At 51.4% G+C, this 22111-nt stretch overlaps 1 protein-coding gene and 1 pseudogene across 2 annotated transcripts in view; one reads left to right on the top strand and one right to left on the bottom strand.

The window, feature by feature from the left end:
• DMC1 (DNA meiotic recombinase 1) overlaps positions 1–14076 on the bottom strand; it is a 1020186-nt gene extending 1006110 nt beyond the window's left edge. For both annotated transcript variants that reach the window (XM_069652814.1, XM_069652812.1), the window contains exon 1: positions 13942–14076. The gene's annotated coding sequence lies outside the window, so the exon portion shown is untranslated. The remainder of the gene's footprint in view (positions 1–13941) is intronic.
• Positions 14077–21459: 7383 nt separating this feature from the next.
• On the top strand, positions 21460–21609 carry LOC138448137 (5.8S ribosomal RNA; annotated as a pseudogene).
• Positions 21610–22111: the final 502 nt, after the last annotated feature.

The raw sequence follows: 22111 nt of genomic DNA, 5'->3' as shown, positions 1-22111 counted from the left end.
TCTAGCCTGATTGATTCATTTGCGGCAGGACATGAGGATTTATAAAAAATTGTATTAAAAGAACTGTATTGATTGAACATTAAAATGTGTATATTTTTTACAAACGGTTGTAGTGAAAAGCATCTTCTTATGTCAAATTGAAGGGACAGAAGGTGGTGAAGTCTCTCTCTCTCTGAGAAGGGAGGACAGTTTTAAACCACAAGCTCTGTGTTTGACGTTTAAAGGGTTTCCCCTTGTAGTTAGAGGGTCTGCTTGTTGGTTCTTTTTCCCTCCACCTCTTTCTTGTTGAATCTTGGATCAAGACCTCTTTCCAAAATAGTATTGAATTTGGGCAAGACCATAAAAGGTGGAATAGTGATCCTGTTTCTGCACATCCTCTCCAACAGAGTGGGGAATGTCCCGGATTGCATTTGTTCAGGATTTCTGCTGTGACATACCACCTGTAGCATACTTTCACCGTCCCCTCCTTGTTCATAACGCATTTTGAGGCTTTGTGCATGTGGGTCCAAATGCGCCCCCATTCTTCCATTTCTAGTTCTCTCCCTAGGTCCCTCTCCCATTTGAGCATATACTTCTCTTCTGAATGGGGTCACAATTCTCTATATGTATAGGGTTGATGTTTTCCCCCTTCGGGGCCGTTGATGTTAATTTGAGTTCCAGCTGGTTAAGTTCTCTGCTCCCATGCGTTCTAGTGTTGTGTTGTGACATCCAGTGCCTGAGTTGGGCATAGCGGAATCTTTCGGTTTCTGGGATTTGGAATTTCATTTTTCTTTCTTCGAAAGAGAGTGGTGCTCCATTGGTGTAGAAGTCCTTAATTTGCCTCAAGCCCCCCTTGCAGCAATTGTTGAACCCTGCCGCCCCTTGTTCGAGTCCGGGAGTGAAGTTTGGATTATTCCAAAATGTGGTGAGTGGCCCCAGTGATCCCCTATAGCCGGAGCCCTGCGAGATGTGAGGTGTGGTAGGGTGGACGGACACCAATGTTCTTCTATTTGTTTCCACCGGGGTAGATTAGTGTCGGCCAGCCATGTGAAAGGGTGTGATAGTTGCACCGCCAAACTATGGGCCTCATTACGCGTGTGCCGGTCCGGTAACAATGGTGCTGGTAAGCCTACCGGCACTGTTGTTACCGGACCGGCACACTCAAGAGTCAGCGGGGGACTGCCGTCCAGCCCGCCCGCCAGGTCTGACCTGGCGGGCGGGACGGCACCCGTCCACAGACTTTCCGGCAAGCACCAGTGCTTCCGGCATCCCCATTCCCTCTTTTCCTTTGCAGATGGGGAGCAGGTGCAAGTGGATCTTGCGCAGCTGGCCTAAGCCCGCCCACCTGGTGCCTTCCTGGTTGCCGCTCTTTTCCCTACTTAAAGATCCTTCCAGCTTCTTTCCCTTTGCAAATGGGAAGCAGGTGCAAGTGGATCTTGGTCACCTGGCCTAAGCCCCGCCCACCAGGTGCCTTCCTGGTTGCCGCTCTTTTTCCCCACTTAGAAAGCCGCGCACACCTGGTGCCTTCCTGGTTGCTGCTATTTTCCCTACTTAAGGAGCCCTCCAGCCTCTTTTCCTTTGCAGATGGGGAGCAGTTGCAAGTGGAACTTGGTCACCTGGCCTAAGCACCACCCACCTTCTTAACACCGCCTTTTCCTTCCTGCTCTTAACTCTTAGATCAAGGGCGTGTCTTGCCCGGGCGTCCAAAACGAAGGGCAGTCGAAGAAAAGGGCAATTTCTGTTTGGAACTGTTCAGACCAGCAGGATCCGGGGCCTGAACCCTCTCATACAGCAGGTAAGCATGCACCAACATGTGTTTCCTCCCTCTGTACCCACAGGCCATCTCCACCCCTCTGGTCCCCCTGTGATGTTCCCATGTGGCCCCGCCCTTCTCGCACAGTTGTTGCCTGTTTTGCTTGATTCTTCTACCCTGCTCCCCCTCCCCCTCCAGCCTATTTCTGCAGGAGTCTGTCCAGATACATTCTGGTTTCACCATCGCCGTCTTGTGGCCAATGCTGGATTTGACTTTTATGGACTTCATTGATTCACAGTGCATCACCCTTTCTCATGGTGGCCCTGACTCATGCTGTTCCCATCTTCATCTTGTATCCAGGCTTGCAATATTATGTGTTACTACTGACTTCTGCAATTGTATTCGCTCTACCCTCTTGCTTCTCCACTCTTTATGACTGCTTACTCTCTGTTCTCTCCTCTCCCTTCTCCCTTTTCCTACCTCATCCCCGCCTCCCCTTACTTTCTTCTATGCACTTGCTCTATCAGAATTGTCCCTGGACCTAGTATGATAGCAACCGCGTCTGTCTCCTCCCCCCTCCCCTTATTTGTTTCCCTCACCCTGCCCCAGAACTATCTGAAATGTCGTCAGGCCTAGTACGATAGTCGCTTATTTTGTTCCTCCTCTACCTTTCTGCACCCCTCTCCCTCACCTTTCATCAGGCCTAGTGGCGTAGTCGCCTGTCTGTTTACATTTCCTTCCCACTCTCCCCATCCCTTCCTTATCTATGTCTTCTGAAATGTTGTCAGGCCGAGTATGATGGTTAATTTCACATCCTTACTGTTCTTGGCCTGTAAGAATGTCATTGTATTTTCCCTTGTTGCCTCCCTTGCCTTGAAGCGCTTTGAAACACATTGGGCCTCATTACGAGGTTGGAGGTAGCCATGGAGCTATTAGCGCCATGGCTGCCTCCAAAACTCTACCGACTCCGCCCTGGTGAATGGAGCAATTACCGGTCCATTCCAAGGTTGGCGGGACCGGTAATTCCCCATTCACCAGGGCCCTTCCCCATTGAGGCCCCATAGGGCTCGATGGGAATGGGGAAGGCGCTAATAATGGTACCGCAAATTGCTCCCCATTTCTCCCTTTGGTGCTGGGAGAAGAGGTCCTTCACCCACGTGGCTCTGGGTGGTTAGGTGTGTTGTTTTTCCCCTAAGGCCTTGAGTACCTTTCGATGAGGTGGGTCGTGCCAGGCCCCTGGCAGTATGGTGCTCACTGCACTTGCCTTCCTTGCATGTTACTTTCTTGTGCCGGCAACTTAGGTGGAAACCTGTTGAGGCAGGGGCTAGATTTTGGTTTGTTACAAGCCTCTTTTCATTTGGGGCAACACACTTGGGTGTTGGCTGGAGACCCAGACACCCTGATCCTCAGTGGGTGCCTCCCGTCATAGCCCTGGTCCTATAATGCAATTCTGGAGAGTGAGCAGGCCCCCTGGGGCAGTGGTGGTGGGTGGCTGTACCTTATTGCTGCAGAGGTCCCAGTGCCCCGTCTCCTTGTGGGTTCTTGAACTTGTGTGTCATCCGATTTATGGCGTGGCGAGTACTCCTCAGCTTGTTGGGCAGTGGCATTGGGGAGGCTCTGCAGGGGCAGTACTTTCCCCCAGCCTGGTGTGCTTTTTCAGGGAAAACCACGTACTTTCTGCTGCTGTAATTCTGTAGGTTGTCTTGTCTGGGATAGAAGCTAGTGAGGAGCCATGCCTCGTGCTCCGGCACCGAGCCACGCCCCCCCTTTTATCTCTTTTAATTTGTATTACTAATGATGAGTGGGACATTTTACTAATTTAAATGTTTTAAAGATTTTAAGCCAAACTAATGGCATCATAAATTGTCTGCACCTTCTAGATGAGATATAATTGCCTGGTGAAGTCCTTAAATAGATCTAATTTGCGGAACTTCTTTTATGGAAAATAATGTGCATTGTGAACCTAAGAGATGAAATAACTTGTTTTTATGTTTGTAAATGTTTTTGGACTAAATACAAATAAATAAATAATAATAAATGTTTTTAAAGTTTACTATCAAAGCTATGTGATGGTTGATTTACTCTCTGTGATACTTTATTAATTGTAATATGTATTTATATTTGTTTAACAGGTCTTAAATACAATCCAAGAATGCCTTTGTGTATTGTTTTTGGTTGCCCTAATATCAGCCAGGTCAAAACACATGGCACAGTGATGCATGTATTTCCAAATTAATTAAATTTAATAAGAACACTGTTGTTGAACTGAGGATTTCCAGTGTCCAAGATTAAAAGCAGAGCCAAGGATGTCTTGAAGACGTGAGGGGCAATCGATTCTGGTTCTGCAGCATGAACATCTCTCAGATATGTATGAACCATCAAAGTACACTAAAAAGCATCGCCCCAGACTCCTTTGCAAATTACTTCCCAATGCAGTTCCAACTGAATTTCGGCACACACTGGCTCCGATGAGTAGTGGAGGATGAATTTTGTATGTATATTGCTATGTACTAAATTGGTCTGTATACATATGTCTTCTAAATGATCACTCAATCTATTGAAATAGTGTGTGAAAAGGTAACATGATGAACGGTTTCAAGTTTTTGGGGAATATTTCCATTGATATTTTATTACACAAGTTTCCTTTGCGACACAATGTACTGTAGTTTATAAATGTTTCACTTTAGACTACTTTGTGTGTCCTTTAAAAATAGTTTTTGTTAAATCTGTTAATTACCATGTGTTGCTTTACGTAGACACACTGATGGAAGTACAGACCGTTACCACGGAGGAACACACAAACACGTCAAACAGCCAAACGGCTGGGCCAACGGACATGTACGTAAACTTATTTTAGAGAGTTTGATGTGGTCTAAAGTATAATACTCATGTACATTTTCTATTGAACACTATTATGAATATATACATTGAATAAAGGACTGAGATTCAACATCGACCTCTATTCCGGAGTCAACTGCAACCTCACTCTGCTTACAAGTAATTTTTTTATACTTATCCTTCAAATGCAACTACACAATACATGTATATGATCAAGTTCAACTTTAAACATTGTTATGTATCATATTAGCTATTGATACAAAGTGGCATGTAGGACTGTATCTCAATATCGACCATCTTTTGCATGTAATGTTTTTTTAATGACACTTTTACATCCTTAATATAACAATTACTTTGATATAGGGGATGCTAGAACTTCATCAACATACTATTTTCTATTGCAACTGGTCTGGAGGATGACATATGACAATTGAGAATGTATTGAGCTATATTAGTAGTTGTTGATTAATAATATATATTTTTTAAATTAAGATAAGTGTTACTTTTTGAAAATGTTCATTACTGTCAGCAAATTTCAAAACACAAAATCAACAACCGTGCTGTATTTATCGCCCACACACATGCAACAGTGAAGGTAAACCATCACAAAAATGCACTTTTTAACTAAAATATATGTAACCTTTCACTACACGAAAGATTTATGTTTTTGTTACTAACCTTTAGCTGCCTAGCCAAAGCTGAATAGATTCAAGATAAACATTACAATGCGAACTACTTTATGTGTCAAGAATTCACTCACTATGTTTTGCAGGATGATCTCACACCAACTGCCTGTGACATCTCCGAAGGTTATCAGGTACAATTTAAAATATGTCTTTTTAAAACATCACACATACACAGTGTTCAACTTTATATTAATAAGAATGTAAAAATTGCATTACGATTAACCATATCTTTTTTCAACATTTATATTGTAAGGTCGACAATCATTAAAATAACTTTCTCAAGATATACTTTGTGAGATCAAAGGTTTTTACATCAATTGTTTAACAATTGGACTATGTTTGTTGAATTTGTTAGGTACAATTAATGTACTACTGAAGCGGTCGAAATTGAAGAGACACATGGACCAGAGGTATAGATAGAATATTGTAAAATATCATTTATCTTCCCTTTCTTTTTTAATGGAATTTGTAATATGTTTTACATTCAGAACTTGGATTCTATTTGAAGATATCTATATCTGTTTCCTAAAGTGGAAGAGTAAACTGCTTGGTTTATAGAGTTTCACAATGCTGTTTTTCAGCTTGGTCTTGTGGTCGGCAACTCAAAATTGACTCTTTCAAGGCAAATTAGCAAACGAAGGGTAAATAACAAACATGCTTGTTTAACCCCTTGACTGCTGAGGGTTTTACCTCCCATTGCTGAGACATTTTTTGGCGGTTTCGGTATGTCGGCATTCAATCCCTTGTAACTTTTTTGTTACATGATATATCTCGGCCAAATTTGTGGTCATAACACCACTAAGGAATCCTAGTTTGCTGTATGGGGGTGGGAGAAAATAACAAAGAAGAGAGCACATTTTGTGTTTTTTCAGAAAATGCCAATAAAATGATGTACAAAGAAGCCTGTGGTTTTTTTCCTTGTAAGAACTAGGAACAAATGGTTTGCTGTTCTGAATTCGCGATATTCTAGGCTTTCAAGAACATGTTGAGTGGAAACAAAAAAAACATATTTTTATAAGGTTACCATCGGTTTTGTGACAGGTAGGCGATGTTTCCCTTTTTTCCAATAAGACATGGGTCGACGGAATGGAAGAAGAGGGTAGGAAAGCTAAATGGGAAGACAGAAATGCATACATTTCTGAAAACTAGACAAAATTCCAAGTTTAGGAAGGGGTTATTTGCGCAGGTCAGGCAACAACTATGTAGGTAAAATTGCCATCGTTTGGGAAAATATTGGAAAAATGACAGAGAAAATGTATGTGCTGGACATGTTTGGATCTGTAAGCTAATTGCTTCTGTGAATATTAAGAAAAGCAATGCACTGCTGCATTCCGCCGTCTCTTCTAGTTAGGAAATCACAGATTTGTCATAATGTTTCACAAAACAAGCATTACCAGACAAAAACTGAGCCATGGTACACAGGATTCTTATGGTGATGGCCTAAACAGACGTACTTAGCATTTGAAAATAACTAAAACAAATGTGAGGAATGGCAAGCATACATTTTTTGAAAAGGCACAGTCAGACCTTTAGAAGGATAGGTGACTTGTGCAGGTTACAAAAGCGTACAGTTCCTAAAGCAGCAACTAAATGTAGGTTACATTTGGGAAATGAAATGTTTGAAAACATTATCAAAACGAAGAGAAAACAACCAATGTCCTACCTTCTCACATTCCCACAGGTGTCCCGACAAAAACGGTACCTCACATGTGTGGGTGCACCTACCTGGGCGCAAAGGGAGAAGGCTAAACCACTGGTACATCAAACGCCCTGGGGGAAGACTGGATTTGGCTTTGTGGACAAACCACAGATTTGGGCTTGGGGTGTCGCAGCCACCAAGGAAAACCGGGAACCCCATGCCTTTCTGAATAGAAGACACCCGTGGGAATCCACAAAGGTCTGACTTGCGCAAATCGCCCTAGAGTTTATTACCCACAATGCCCGCCAAAGTCCACAATGTAGGGGAAATAAACTCACTTTTCATACATTTGCCACCAGGAAACCACTGAAGCACACCGGCACCAACACATGTCCTACCTTCCCAAATTCCCACAGGTGTCCCGATGAAAACGGTAACTCACATGTGTGGGTGCACCGACCTGAGTGCAAAAGGAAAAGGCTAAACCACTGGTATCCCAAAGGGTTTGAGAAGAGGACATTTTTTGGCTTTTGGTCTTGTGGACAACATGAAGATTTGGGCCTGGGGTGTCACAGCCACCAAGGAAAACGGGAACCCCATGCATTTCTGAAAAGAAGACACCCGTGGGAATCCAAAGAGGTCTGACTTGCGTGAATCGCCCTAGAATGTATTACCCACAATGACCATCAAAGTCAAACATTTGGGGAAAACCTCCTACATTTTTCAGACATTTGCCACCAGGAAACCACAGAAACACGCCGGCAACAACACATGTCCTACCTTCCCACATTCCACCAGGTGTCCCAACGAAAACAGTAGCTCACATGTGTGGGTGCATCTACCTGGGCGCAACGTGAAAAGGCTAAACCACTGGTATCCCAAAGGGTTTGGGAAGAGGACATCTTTAGGATTTTGATCTTGTGGATAACCTACAGATTTGGGTCTGGGGTGTCGCAGCCACCAAGGAAATCGGGGAACCCGTGCATTTCTCAAAAGAAGACAGCCGTAGGAATCCACAGAGGTCTGACTTGCGTGAATCACCCTAGAATCTATTGGGGGTAGAGAGTGCACGGTAAGGAGAGTGGGGGTAAAGAGTGGGAGTAGAGAGTAGGGGGTACGGTGGGTGGTTGGGCGGTAGAGAGTGGGGGGTGGGGTAGAGAATGGGCGGTAGTGTGGGTGGGGGTAGAGAGAGGGGGTAGGGTAGGTGGGGGTAGAGTGGGGAGCTACCCCCCACGCTATACCCCCCACGCTCTACAAGCACCCACCCACCATACCCCCAGGCTCTACCCCTCTACCCCCCACTTTCTACCCTCATGCCCCCCACTCTCTACCCCACCCACCCTACCCTAGTCCTAGGGAGCCCCGGCCGGGTTCCTGTCCTTTCCGGAGACAGAAGCTGTAACACAGGTCAGCCAGAGCTCCAGGATAGTCAGGGGTGATGTCCCTGGCCTTGGGCACCTATCTCCCATGGGGGTAGGGAGAGTGGGGAGACGGGTGGGAGTATAGAGAGTGGGGAGTAGAGAGGGTGGTGGTAGAGAGAGTGGGAACTCGGGTGGGTGGGGAGTAGGGTGGGTGGGTGTAGGGAGAGTGGGGGATTTGGTGGGTGTAGAGCGAGTGGGGGGTTGGGTGGGTGTAGAGAGAGTGGGGGTGAGGTAGGCGGTTGCAGAAAGAGTGAGGGTATGGGTAGAGAGAGTGGGTGTAGGGTGGGTGGGGGTAGAGAGAGTGGGGCTAGTGTGGGTGGGGGTAGAGCGTGAAGGGGTGGGGGTAGAGCGAGTGGGGATAGGGTGGGTGGGGGTAGAGAGAGTGGGGGTAGTGTGGGTTGGGGTAGAGAGAGTGAGGGTAGAGAGTGGGGTAGGGTGGATGGATGGAGCTGGTTAGAGAGTGGAGGTAGGGTGGGTGGGGGTAGAGAGTGGAGGGTAGGGTGGGTGGAGGTAGAGAGTGGGGGGTAGGGTGGCTGGGTGGGGGGTAGGGTGGGTGGGTAGAGGTAGAGAGAGTAAGGGGATAGGGTGGGTGGGGTTAGAGAGTGATACATAGGGTGGGTGGGGATAGAGAGAGGGGGGTGTAGGGTGGGTGGGCATAGAGAGTGGGGGTAGGGTGGATGTAGAGAAAGTGGGAGTATAGAGAGTGGGGAGTAGGGAGGGTGGTGGTAGAGAGAGTGGGAACTCGGTGGGTGGGGAGTAGGGTGGGTGGGTGTAGGGAGAGTGGGGCATTTGGTGGGTGTAGAGCGAGTGGGGGGTTGGGTGGGTGTAGAGAGAGTGGGGCTGAGGTAGGTGGTTGCAGAAAGAGTGAGGGTATGGGTAGAGAGAGTGGGTGTAGGGTGGGTGGGGCTAGAGAGGGTGGGGGTAGAGAGAGTGGGGCTAGTGTGGGTGGGGGTAGAGAGAGTGAAGGGGTGGGGGTAGAGCGAGTGGGGATAGGGTGGGTGGGGTTAGAGAGTGATGCATAGGGTGGGTGGGGATAGAGAGAGGGGAGTGTAGGGTGGGTGGGCATAGAGAGTGGGGGTAGGGTGGGTGTAGAGAAAGTGGGAGTATAGAGAGTGGGGAGTAGGGAGGGTGGTGGTAGAGAGAGTGGGAACTCGGTGGGTGGGGAGTAGGGTGGGTGGGTGTAGGGAGAGTGGGGGATTTGGTAGGTGTAGAGCGAGTGGTGGGTTGGGTGGGTGTAGAGAGTGGGGCTGAGGTAGGTGGTTGCAGAAAGAGTGAGGGTATGGGTAGAGAGAGTGGGTGTAGGGTGGGTGGGGGTAGAGAGGGTGGGGGTAGAGAGAGTGGGGCTAGTGTGGGTGGGGGTAGAGAGAGTGAAGGGGTGGGGGTAGAGCGAGTGGGGATAGGGTGGGTGGGGGTAGAGAGAGTGGGGGGTAGTGTGGGTTGGGGTAGAGAGAGTGGGGGTAGAGAGTGGGGTAGGGTGGATGGATGGAGGGGGTAGAGAGTGGAGGTAGGGTGGGTGGGGGTAGAGAGTGGAGGGTAGGGTGGGTGGAGGTAGAGAGTGGGGGGTAGGGTGGCTGGGTGGGGGGGTAGGGTGGGGGGGTTGGGTGGGTAGAGGTAGAGAGAGTAAGGGGATAGGGTGGGTGGGGTTAGAGAGAGTGATGCATAGGGTGGGTGGGGCTAGAGAGAGGGGGTGTAGGGTGGGAAAAGAGTGGGGGTAGGGTGGGTGTAGAGAAAGTGGGTGTACGGTGGGTGGGGGAGAGAGACTGGGGTAGAGAGTGGGCGGTATGGAGGGTGGCGGTAGAGAGTGGGGGGTAGGGTGGGTGGGCGTAGAGAGTGGGGGGGTAGGGTGGGTGGGGGTAGAGCTTGGGGGGTAGGGAGGGTGTAGAGAGTGGGGTTAGGGAGGGTGGGAGTAGAGAATGGGGGGTAGGATGGTGGGGTAGAGAGTGGGGGGAGAGGGTTGGAGAATGGGGGTAGGGAGTGGGGGGTGGGTGGGGTACAGTGGGGGTTAGGGTGGGTGAGGGTAGAGAGAGTGTGGGTAGGGTGGGTGGGCGTAGAAAGCGTGGGTGTAGGGTGGTTGGGGTAGAGAGAGTGGGGGTAGGGTGGGTGGAGGTAGAGTGGGGGGTAGGGAGGGTGGGTGGGGGTAGAGAGTGGGGGGTAGGGAGGGTGGGTGGAGGTAGAGTGGGGGTAGGGAGGGTGGATGGGGTAGAGAGTGGGGTAGGGAGGGTGGGTGGCAGTAGAGAGTGGGGTGGGAGTGTGGGTAGGGGTAGAGTGGGAGTAGAGAGTGGGGGGTATGGAGGTTGGTGGGTAGAGAGTGGGGTAGGGTGGGTGGGGTTAGGGAGTGGGGGGTAGGGTGGGTGGGGGTAGAGAGTGGGGGGTCAGCTGGGTGTAGATAGTGGGTGGTACAGTGGGTGGGGGTAGAGATGGGTAGGTTGGGTGTAGCGACTGGGGGTAAGGTGGGGTTGGCTAGAACTTGGGGAGTAGGGAGGGTGTAGAGTGGGGGTAGGGAGTGTGGGGGTAGAGAGTGAGGGGTAGGGTGGTGGGGGTAGAGAGTGGGGGAGAGGGTGGGATAGAGTGGGGGTAGGATGGGTGGATGTAGAGAGAGCGGGGTAGGGTGGGTGGGGGTAGAACTTGGGGGTAGTGTGGGGGTAGAGAGAGTGGGGGTGTGGTGGGTTGGTGGTGGGGAGAGTGGGGGTGGGGTAGAGAGAGTGGGGGTAGAGAGTTTGGGGGCAGGGTGGGTGGGGGTAGAGAATGTGGGTGGGGTGGTGGGTGGGGGTATAGTGTGGGGGGTAGGGTGGGAAGATGGGGGTAGAGTGGGGGGTAGGGTCGGTGTAGGGAGAGGGGGGTAGGGTGGGGGTAGAGAGAGTGGGGGTTAGGGTGGCTAGGGTTAGAGGGAGTGGGGGTTGGAGGTGTAGAGAGAGTGGGGGTTCGGTGGGGGGTAGAGAGAGTCTGTGGTAATGAGGGTGTAGAGAATGGGGGTCGAGAGAGTACAGGGTAGGGTGGGTGGAGGTAGAGAGTGAGGGTTAGGGTGGGTGAGGGTGGAGCGAGTGGGGGTTAGGCTGGGTGGGGTGGAGCGAATGGGGGTTAGGGTGGGGGTGTGGTGGGTGGGGTAGAGTGGGAGGTAGGGTGGGTGGGGGCAGAGAGTGTGAGAGGTAGGGTGGGTGGGGGTAGAGTGAGAGGTAGGGTGGGTGGGTGACGTTAGAGAGTGTGAGGCAGGGTGGGTGGGGGTAGAGAGAGTGAGAGGTAGATTGGGTGGGTGGGGGTAGAGAGAGAGTCGGAGGTAGGGTGGGTGGGGTAGAGAGAGTGGGAGGTAGGGTGGGTGGGGGTGGAGAGAGTGGGAGGTAGGGTGGTTGGGTGGGGGTAGAGAATAGAGTGGGAGGTTGGTAGAGTGGGAGGTAGGGGGTGTGAGGTAGGGTGTGTGGGGTAGAGAAAGTGGCAGGTAGGGTGGGGTAGAGAGAGTGTCTCTTGATCTTGCCAGGTACAGCCATAGTGGTATTAACTACCCATTGTTGGTAGCAGGTGGAAAATCGTGCGAGTACCTGGGAATCTAATAGCAGTGACTGGCCAAAGCTTAAAACGTATGCACAACCCAAAAATGCACTTCAGTGGCTTTTAGTGTCCTTCACTGAAGTCCTGTTAAAAACATTGGCAGTGTTTATAAATCCAGTGGCTGAAGGCAGGTCTGATTGACATTTTTATTGCACCAGTAGCATGTTTATAACTCCAATGAAGTCATTAACTCTAAGAAGACTGCTTTGAACAAACACTTTGAATACAAAGCCTGATGGTAAGTCTCGATTAAAGCGAGAAAGAAAGAGTTCACAGGAGGAGGTATTGTGGGCAGGCAGATGTAATGTCCTATCTCTATGGCCGTTATACGTCAGGAGGAACAGTCCTCTTTCCGTGACGATAAAGAGTGGGCTGCGTCCCACGTGGTATGGAGGGAGGGGTTACCGCGGGAAAAGGGCAGTCAAGAAATAAAGGAGAAGCCTAGCAGACGTACGAGTGTCGTGTCCGTTATTTCACTTGCCGAATTATAATTGCATGCGGTCAAGAGCACAACAATGGCGACGAGGATTAATCTGCTGCCGGAGCACGTCTAAAGCAGTAGCCCTGACTGCTGGCGGCGTGTGAACCCAGGCGCTTGACTGCCTGATCTGGCGCCACCCGCGAAGCCCGCGAGACCCCGACACACGCAAGTAAGAGCCTCCGCCCGCGCCGCAGACATAAGCCGGAAAGGAACCGCCGACCCACGTGTCACGCATGCCGCGTGTTACACGCGGTGCTCACAGAGCCGCGTATTACACGTGGCGCTCAGCGGGTAATGCACGCACTTGAGATTTTAACCCACATTGACGCAGGCACAGCGCGAGGAGGGCATCAGAGGCCTACCATACGTGCAACAGCTTCAGTGCACGGAGAAGGGGCTGGAAAGTACATGGCAAGCCGTTAAAAAGCGGGAAGCACATCAAAGGCCCACCACGTGCACAGTCATTACCAGCACGCAAAAAGAGCTCAAAAGCACAAGGCAAGCCGCTACGACACGCATTGTGAGCACAGACAGGAAACTAAAATGTCACCGACTCTAGCTACAGGGAGGAGGAAAGAGATGCGGATGATAGTGGCAGCGAAAGTGACAGTACACTGGCAACATCAGCCCCATCGGTACGTAGCCCATCCAAGAGGGTCATTCGTAGACCCATAAGATGGATTGAAGAACTTAACTGAACACCAGTGAAGTGTTTGTTCAAGGAGGGGGAAGATGTAATGTCCTATCTCTATGGCCGTTATACGTCAGGAGGAACAGTCCTCTTTCCGTGACGATAAAGAGTGGGCTGCGTCCCACGTGGTATGGAGGGAGGGGTTACCGCGGGAAAAGGGCAGTCAAGAAATAAAGGAGAAGCCTAGCAGACGTACGAGTGTCGTGTCCGTTATTTCACTTGCCGAATTATAATTGCATGCGGTCAAGAGCACAACAGCAGAGGCGGGAATGAGTGGAAAATAGGGGGGTTGAGTAGATTGCGGCTCATAAATATTTTAGTGACCCATGGTTTTAGGGTGGCCCAGATTTGCTTGATAAAAATATGGGAATCATAGTACTGTTCTGCCACCCTGATGAAAGTATCAAAGCACTGGGCCTGAAAAATTACAGAAGGCTTAGATATAGCTCATTTAAATCACCAAAGTCCAATCTGTACAGTAGACCCCTGTATAAACCTGAACTGTCACTCATTTGAACTCCATATTGACCCCGATTTACACCCACTACTTCTTTTCATACACTTTGACCCCTGGATAAGGAGCTTGGCGGGTGACTGTGGACACTTTCTCTGACAGGTGACACTGGCCAAAAGCGGGTGGCTTGTGAGGTATGTTTCGGTGAGACTGAGAGACTCGCGATTTTTCGATTTAAAATCTTGCTATTTTAATCTTTCTCCATCTTAAAATAATTCTTACCCCAACGCATTCCAATGGGAACATAATTCTACCGCTTTTGCTGATACTTTCGCTCTCATATGCTGCAAAAAGGTTGGCATATGGATTAAACCACATTTTAGAACACATAACAGTGACGTTATTAAAAACAAATTACAAAACAGAAAAATGGCAGCTGTTCTGCCTGGGACATACTGTGGCATAATGCGAAGTAACGTGTGGGAAAAAAAGAAATGTCTCGCTCATGTCGGAGGCAACTTTCCCGCCTTTTGTTCCTCAGACCGTTCGCAAACTGCTCTGCGAGTAGATCCTAGCGTACGCCGAATAGTTCCCATCCGAGAAACGGACCTTAGCAACCGCCCGCCCATTCTTCTTCACGTGACTTCCTACATCATCTTTGCGTTTTTTCCGGAGCAATGAAGCGTTTCCGGACTCCGAAGCAGTTTCAGTGAGCGCTGAGCCTGAGCGGGATTCGGGAAGCGCGAAGGCTGTGGTAGCCGGTGCAAGTGGACATTTTCTTTGGGATATCGGGAACGTTTCTACAAAACCATGGAGCGTCCGTCCCTCCTCATTTTTCAGAGCGGGAACAGGGAAGGTGTTATGTAGCGTGGCCTAGGGCAATCTCATATGCTAACCGAAGGCACTGGCTCCCAGACTGCAAGAGCAGCAGCAGTCTGTGTGCTCTTGACTTCCAGGCAGCACGTGTGCTCTTGGCTTCCAGGCAGCAGCAGTCGTGTGCTCTTAGCTTCCAGGGCAGCAGGCTCCTGTGTGCTTTTGGCCTCCAAGGCAGCAGCAATCCGTGTGCTCTTGCCTTCCAGGGCAGCAGCAGTCCGTGTGCTCTTGGCTTCCAGGCTGCAAGGGCAGCAGCAATCCGTGTGCTCTTGGCTGGCTGAGAATACAACTTGCATTTTCTTCGGGATACGTGAACGTTCCGGCAAGACTCCAGGTTGAGACGAGGAGCGGAAAATTACATTTACTTTAAAAATAATGTTCAGCTTGGGTCTGGAGGGAGGGATAGGGACACAGCATAGCTCTCAACCTTTTTTGTCAGCAAGGCGGGTGAAAACACTTTTCTTTTTGGCGGGTGAGAGGCCCATAGAAGTGAATGGGCGTATGAGGGACTTGGCGGTTGATTCATCTGCTTTTAAGGCGGGTGACACCCGCCAAAAGCGGGTGAGTTGAGAGCTATGGACACAGTGGTGCGGGTCTGGAGGGAGGGATAGGGATATAATGGTCTGGGTCTGGAGGAAGGGATAGGGAGACAGTGGTGTGGGTCTGGAGGGAGGGATAGGGTCACAGTGGTGCGGGTCTGGAGGGAGGGATAGGGTCACAGTGGTGCAGGTCTGGAGGGCGGGATGGGGGCACAGTGGTGCGGGTCTGGCGAGAGGTATGGATGGGGGCATAGTGGTGCGGGTCTGGAGGGAGGGATACAGGCACAGTGGTGTGGGTCTGCAGGGAGGGATAGGGCACAGTGGTGCAGGTCTACTGGGAGGGATCGGGGCACAGTGGTACAGGTCTGGAGGGAGGGATAGGGACACGGTGCGGGTCTGGAGGGAGGGTTAGGGACAGTGGTGTGGGTCTGGAGGGAGGGATAGGGACACAGTGGTGCAGGTCTAGAGGGAGGGATAGGGGCACAGTGGTGCAGGTATGTGTTAGGGAGAATTCTCTGTTAAGGCTAATTTCCAAAACCTAGTGAGTCCCCCAGCAGCTTTGCTGGATTTTTGGGGTTTATTCTTTTCTCCTGCTAAGAGTGTGCCCTTGGCTGGCTGAGAATACAGCTTGCATTTTCTTCGGGATACCGTGAACGTTCCGGCAAGACTCCAGGTTGAGACGAGGAGCGGAAAATTACATTTACTTTAAAAATAATGTTCAGCTTGGGTGTGGAGGGAGGGATAGGGACACAGTGGTGCAGGTCTGGATGGAGGGTTGGGGCACATTGGTGGGGTCTGGAGGGAGGGTTGGGGCACAGTGGTGTGGGTCTGGAGGGAGGGATAGGGACACAGTGGTGTGGGTCTGGAGGGAGGGATAGGGTCACAGTGGTGCAGGTCTGGAGGGCGGGATGGGGGCACAGTGGTGCGGGTCTGGCGAGAGATATAGATGGGGGCACAGTGGTGCGGGTCTGGAGGGAGGGATACAGGCACAGTGGTGTGGGTCTGCAGGGAGGGATAGGGGCACAGTGGTGCAGGTCTACTGGGAGGGATCGGGGCACAGTGTGGTTCTGGAGGGAGGGAAAGGGACACTGCTGCAGGTCTGGAGGGAGGGATAGGGACACAGTGGTGTGGGTCTGCAGGGAGGGATAGGGCACAGTGGTGCAGGTCTACTGGGAGGGATCGGGGCACAGTGGTACAGGTCTGGAGGGAGGGATAGGGACACAGTGGTGCGGGTCTGGAGGGAGGGATAGGGACACAGTGGTGTGGGTCTGGAGGGAGGGATAGGGACACAGTGGTGCAGGTCTGGAGGGAGGGATAGGGGCACAGTGGTGCAGGTATGTGTTAGGGAAAATTCTCTGTTATGGCTAATTTCCAAAACCTGGTGAGTCCCCCAGCAGCTTTGCTGGATTTTTGGGGTTTATTCTTTTCTCCTGCTAAGAGTGTGCTCTTGGCTGGCTGAGAATACAACTTGCATTTTCTTCGGGATACCGTGAACGTTCCGGCAAGACTCCAGGTTGAGACGAGGATCGGAAAATTACATTTACTTTAAAAATAATGTTCAGCTTGGGTGTGGAGGGAGGGATAGGGACACAGTGGTGCGGGTCTGGAGGGAGGGATAGGGATATAATGGTCTGGAGGAAGGGATAGGGAGACAGTGGTGTAGGTCTGGAGGGAGGGTTGGGGCACATTGGTGCGTGTCTGGAGGGAGGGTTGGGGCACAGTGGTGTGGGTCTGGAGGGAGGGATAGGGACACAGTGGTGTGGGTCTGGAGGGAGGGATAGGGTCACAGTGGTGCAGGTCTGGAGGGCGGGATGGGGGCACAGTGGTGCGGGTCTGGCGAGAGATATGGATGGGGGCACAGTGGTGCGGGTCTGGAGGGAGGGATACAGGCACAGTGGTGTGGGTCTGGAGGGAGGGATAGGGGCACAGTGGTGCAGGTCTACTGGGAGGGATCGGGGCACAGTGTGGTTCTGGAGGGAGGGAAAGGGACACAGTGCTGCAGGTCTGGAGGGAGGGATAGGGACACAGTGGTAGCGGTCTGGAGGGAGGGATAGGGACACAGTGGTGCGGGTCTGCAGGGAGGGATAGGGACACAGTGGTGTGGGTCTGGAGGGAGGGATAGGGACACAGTGGTGCAGGTCTGGAGGGAGGGATAGGGGCACAGTGGTGCAGGTATGTGTTAGGGAGAATTCTCTGTTAAGGCTAATTTCCAAAACCTAGTGAGTCCCCCAGCAGCTTTGCTGGATTTTTGGGGTTTATTTTTTTCTCCTGCTAAGAGTGTGCTCTTGGCTGGCTGAGAATACAACTTGTATTTTCTTCGGGATACCGTGAACGTTCCGGCAAGACTCCAGGTTGAGACGAGGAGCGGAAAATTACATTTACTTTAAAAATAATGTTCAGCTTGGGTCTGGAGGGAGGGATAGGGACACAGTGGTGCGGGTCTGGAGGGAGGGATAGGGATATAATGGTCTGGGTCTGGAGGAAGGGATAGGGAGACAGTGGTGTAGGTCTGGAGGGAGGGTTGGGGCACATTGTTGCGGGTGTGGAGGGAGGGATAGGGACACAGTGGTGCGGGTCTGGAGGGAGGGATAGGGACACAGTGGTGCGGGTCCGGAGGGAGGGATAGGGTCACAGTGGTGCAGGTCTGGAGGGCGGGATGGGGGCACAGTGGTGCGGGTCTGGAGGGAGGGATAGGGACACAGTGGTGCAGGTCTGGAGGGAGGGATAGGGGCACAGTGGTGCAGGTCTGGAGGGAGGGATAGGGGCACAGAGGTGCAGGTATGTGTTAGGGAGAATTCTCTGTTAAGGCTAATTTCCCAAACCTAGTGAGTCCCCCAGCAGCTTTGCTGGATTTTTGGGGTTTATTTTTTTCTCCTGCTAAGAGTGAGACTCTTTTTCTCTCACTCTTAGACATGATTTGAGATATCCTTTGACTTTGTAATGTGTTTTATGGGCAATGGGGTCTTTTACTTCATAGGGTTTCATGTGGTTTTTGGTAAGTGTGTTACACAGCACCCTCAGTGCAGTAACACAGGGGTGTCATAGTGACCCCCAAACATAGACTCCATACCCTGGGACTGGCTACTGTCTCCAAGGGCATGTAAAGTCACCATTGACTTTACTAGTCTTAAATTGGGAACAGAACCAGTACAAACCATCATACTGTGGAAGTACTGGTAGGGGTAATTAGATTGCCCCTGGGTCTGTGTTTCGAGGGGGCACTGTGCAGTCCCCCCTCGTCGAGTTTCTGGCTGGTGGCAGTGGTTACCACGCAAAATATTCCACCAGAATATTTTCTATGGGATTTTTCATTTTAAACGCACCACTTTTTGTTGCAATGTTAAAGATACCGCCGGGTTATTTATTTAATATTTATTCCCCGGTTGGGTCTTTTTGCCAGGTCTCGGTTTTAAAATGGCATTTGTGTTCGCCTCTGTAACTCCAAACCAAGTCGAGCCCTTTGTTCTTTTTTTTGGCGGGCTTCTACACAGAAGCCCCAAAAGTGGTGCCACTCTGTCTGGGTCTACAGGTTGTGTAGGAGGGGGGTTTAGGCACCCTGGACTGAGTTGCCTCGGCAACTCAAGTTGCACTCTTGTATGATTGGCCCAGTGGTGAGCCGCCCGGCTCATTACTTAGCATGTTTGAGTGACAGCTAGGACTGATAAATGGGGGTTTTCTGCATAAAAGCAGGGCTTTGGGGACTGGAACTTCAGAAGTCGCCACAGGACCTAAAGAATCCGAAGAGGAAGAAGCTGAGCCGACCTGCAATGACAACACCACCGGTGGAGCCCTGCTGAACCGTCTCACCACTTTTCCCGACGACAGAAAAGATCTTCATTCCGAAGAGTCTTCTTCCTTTGACTGGTGGGGATAACCAGTTTGCCCGCCTTTTTGCCTTCCCGGATCATCTCGTGGCCGCCTTGCCTGTGCCAAGCACCCCGGCAACCGAGATACCACGATTTACCACTACCGCGAATAAAAGGGTAGTACCTTTTAACCGGAGAACTCTGCGGCTGGTTTCTTCCCTGGCAGTGCAACGACCTTCAGCTTTCCTCCACGTCGAGATCTTCTCTTCCTCTGGACGATGCCGCGACTTGCACCCGCTGCCAGGAACAACTGCCCTCACTGGAGGATCCTCTCCATCTTAAAGGTACTGTGTCCGCCTAGCCTCCCTTACAACGGTCTGTGCGAGGTGTCTATTAAATCCTCGACTTACTACCTGGGCTGACCCTAGGCTGGCTAACTGAACTTTGCTGAGCTGAACTAATGCCTTTTTGAACTCTCTGCAAGACTTTTTCAAGCCTCTTAAACTGTGTGATCTTGGGCGCATTGGTGCTCTGCTCTCTCTATGAGGGAGCCTGGCCTCTGAACTTTTTTGCTCACAAGTAGCCTTTGACTTTCCTGCCTTGCTGGGTGCTTCTAAAGTATTAGTGTTGTGTGCTTTTCTAATTTCTGCTTTTTCCCTCCCTTTTTTGATAACTTATTGAAGTGCCATCTTCAGTTAAGCGCTCACCTCTGTCTGAAAATAAGTAGTGTTAACTAAGACTTGTCTAATAAGGAATAAGGGATGTATATATATATTAATAGTGACTGTGTTTTGAACTTGCTTACAATAATAATGCTGGAGTGTTTCTATAAGTGTGTCTTTAAATAAATAATTATATACTTTGATACCAAAGCTCTGGTCAGTGTTTGCTTGTGCTACTGTATTTTGGTACCTATCTTGTATACTCTATATACTGTCTAACTCTTCTTGAGAGAAGTCTGGCTGCTCAGCCACAGCTACCAGGTAAATCTGGGTGGTACAGACTGCTACCAATTGGGTTTACTGCCAACACCTGTAGTCTTAAGCCTTTTGCAATGGTCCCTAAGGGAACTGCACAGGTTTCTGCCTGGAGGGAGGGAAAGGGGCACAGTGGTGTGGGTCTGGAGGGAGGGATGGGAACACAGTGGTGCAGGTCTGGAGGGCGGATTGGGGCATCCTGGTGTGGGTGGCATGGGGCATCTTGGTGTGGCTTCAGAGGGAGGGATGGGGCACATCGGTGTGGGTCGGGAGGGATGGGGACATTGTTGTGGGTGTGATGGGAGGCATAGAACACATTAGTGTGGGTCTAGAGGGAGGGATGGGTGATCACTCGTCAGGGGAGGGATAGGGGCATCTTGCTGTGTGGAGGGAGGAGGCAGCATCATTGTATGGGTCTTGAGGAAGGGATTGAGCATCTTGGTGGAGTCTGGTTCGGAGTGGGGCATTGTTGATCTGGAATGGAGAGATGGGGCATGTCAGGGAATGATGGAGCATGTGGTCTGAGTGGGGGCTGGAGCACTGTTGGGAAGGAAGGGGGCATCTGGGTGTCAATGGAGGGATGGGGTATGTATGTCTAGAGAGAAGGATGTTGGTTTATGGGAGGGGTGGGAGCATGTGTGTGTCGAAGGGATGGGGTAATCGGGTGTGGGTATAGCGACAGGGTGGATGACGCCATCTGAGTGAGTCTGGAGGTAGCGGTGAAGCATATGGGTGTGGTTCTGAGAGGTGGAGCTTCTTGGTGTAGGTATGGAGAGACGGATGTTGGTGTCTGTGTGGGTTCGTAGGGAGGGATGGTGGCATTAGAATATCGAACATGTGTTTGGAAGGAGAAATGGGGCATTTGAGTGTGAATTGGGACATGTAGGGCTGGGGTATTTGGTTGTGAGTAGGGGCATGCAGGATCATGAACAGTGGAGCAGCCGGAGGGAGATCCGCGGGGAGACCTCGGTTGCATCCGAGACGTGCACTCCCACAGCCCGGGGCACCTCTTGCAGAGCGGTCCGGAATGCGTGGGCAAGCAGATGCCGGAGAGCGGGGATTCCCTTCCACCGTAGGGGGGTCTGCGACCCAGCAGATGGACGGGGTCGCCTGGCAGGGTTGGGTTAACCGGCTGGGGAGGTACCCAACCATGCACCGGGGGCCTGCACTTCTCTCTGACCCTCCAGCGGGTGGGCATTGGTGGGCGAACCCCGGTCACCAGGGAAGCACCCGAGTGGGGGGAGCCGAGGAAAACTGGACAGCTCTCCATGGCACAGCAGGCTTACTTGACGGGCAGCGTTGAAGTTCCAGCCACCTACATCTGTGGGCAAGCAACAGCCAGGTCTGCTGGCACAGCGGGTCACCGTCCCTCTTTCCCAGGTCCCTGGAGCTCGGCCCTGTGCGGCCAGGCTGGGCTTTGAAGACTAGCGGTCCCACCCGACCCCCTGCCTGTGCTGTCTCTGGCCCGCCTCGCTGTCTGTCCTCCAGCTTTCCCCCAAGGGGAGCAGCAGGGGTCGGGGAAGATTGAGTGGATCGGGCCGGGTGGGCTGGTGGCAGAGCGACCTGCCTCCATCCCCCTGGGAAGTGCCGTGCTGCTGCAGCGGCGGGCAGGTTTCCCGGGCTGAGTGCCTGGATTATTATTTTTTTAGACCACAATGGCCTTGGCCGAGCTAGACAGGGTGCTGGGCTGTCTCGCCACAGATAGCACTGCCTCCCCCTGGCCTCTCCTGCACTGGCAGGGTCAGGCTGATGCCTGGAACAAAAACAAAAGTTGCCTGTGACTCTTGGCGGTGGATCACTCGGCTTGCGCGTCGATGAATAACGCAGTAGCTGCGAGAATTAGTGTGAATTGCAGGACACATTGATCAACACTTCAAACCCACCATGCGGCCCCAGGTTCCACCCGGGGCTACGCCTGTCTGAGGGTTGCTTGTACATCAATTGCCCTGGGGTTCCTTCTCAGGGGCGTGGCTGGGGCTGTCGCAGGGACCCCGTTCCCTTTGTCCTCCTAAGGTCAGACACCGATCAGCACCGTCGCAGGATCCCTGGATCTGGTGCGCAGGCTCATTGCTGGTGTGTCCCAGCCTCCCCAGTTTCCTCGCCTCATGCAGGTTTTCGGGAGGGCCGGGTGGCCAGTGCGTCCAGGATGTGGTGCCAGTGGGCCTGAAAAAAGCCTGCCACACCCCCCCCTACCCTGGGGCACGTGGCTGTCTAGTGTCCCGCGGCTGCCGGCGCAGGATGGCCATGGAGCGCGGGCCTTGCCACCATGTGGGCTTCGCCCGCAGGTTGGGACAGGGCTGGGGCAAACCCCCGTACGGGCCCGAGGCCAGCTGTCCCGAGCTTTGTGCTCCCCCCCCCCCCTTTACTCCCCTGACTACGGCCTCAGATCAGACATGGCGACATGCTGAATTTAAGCATATTACTAACCGGA

The sequence above is a fragment of the Ambystoma mexicanum genome, chromosome 3q, assembly GCF_040938575.1.
Source record: "Ambystoma mexicanum isolate Mex_15411 chromosome 3q, UKY_AmexF1_1, whole genome shotgun sequence".
NCBI classification, from domain to species: domain Eukaryota; kingdom Metazoa; phylum Chordata; class Amphibia; order Caudata; family Ambystomatidae; genus Ambystoma; species Ambystoma mexicanum.
The sequence above is the reverse complement of the archived record's forward strand: the minus strand, read 5'-3'. Positions and strand labels throughout refer to the sequence as shown.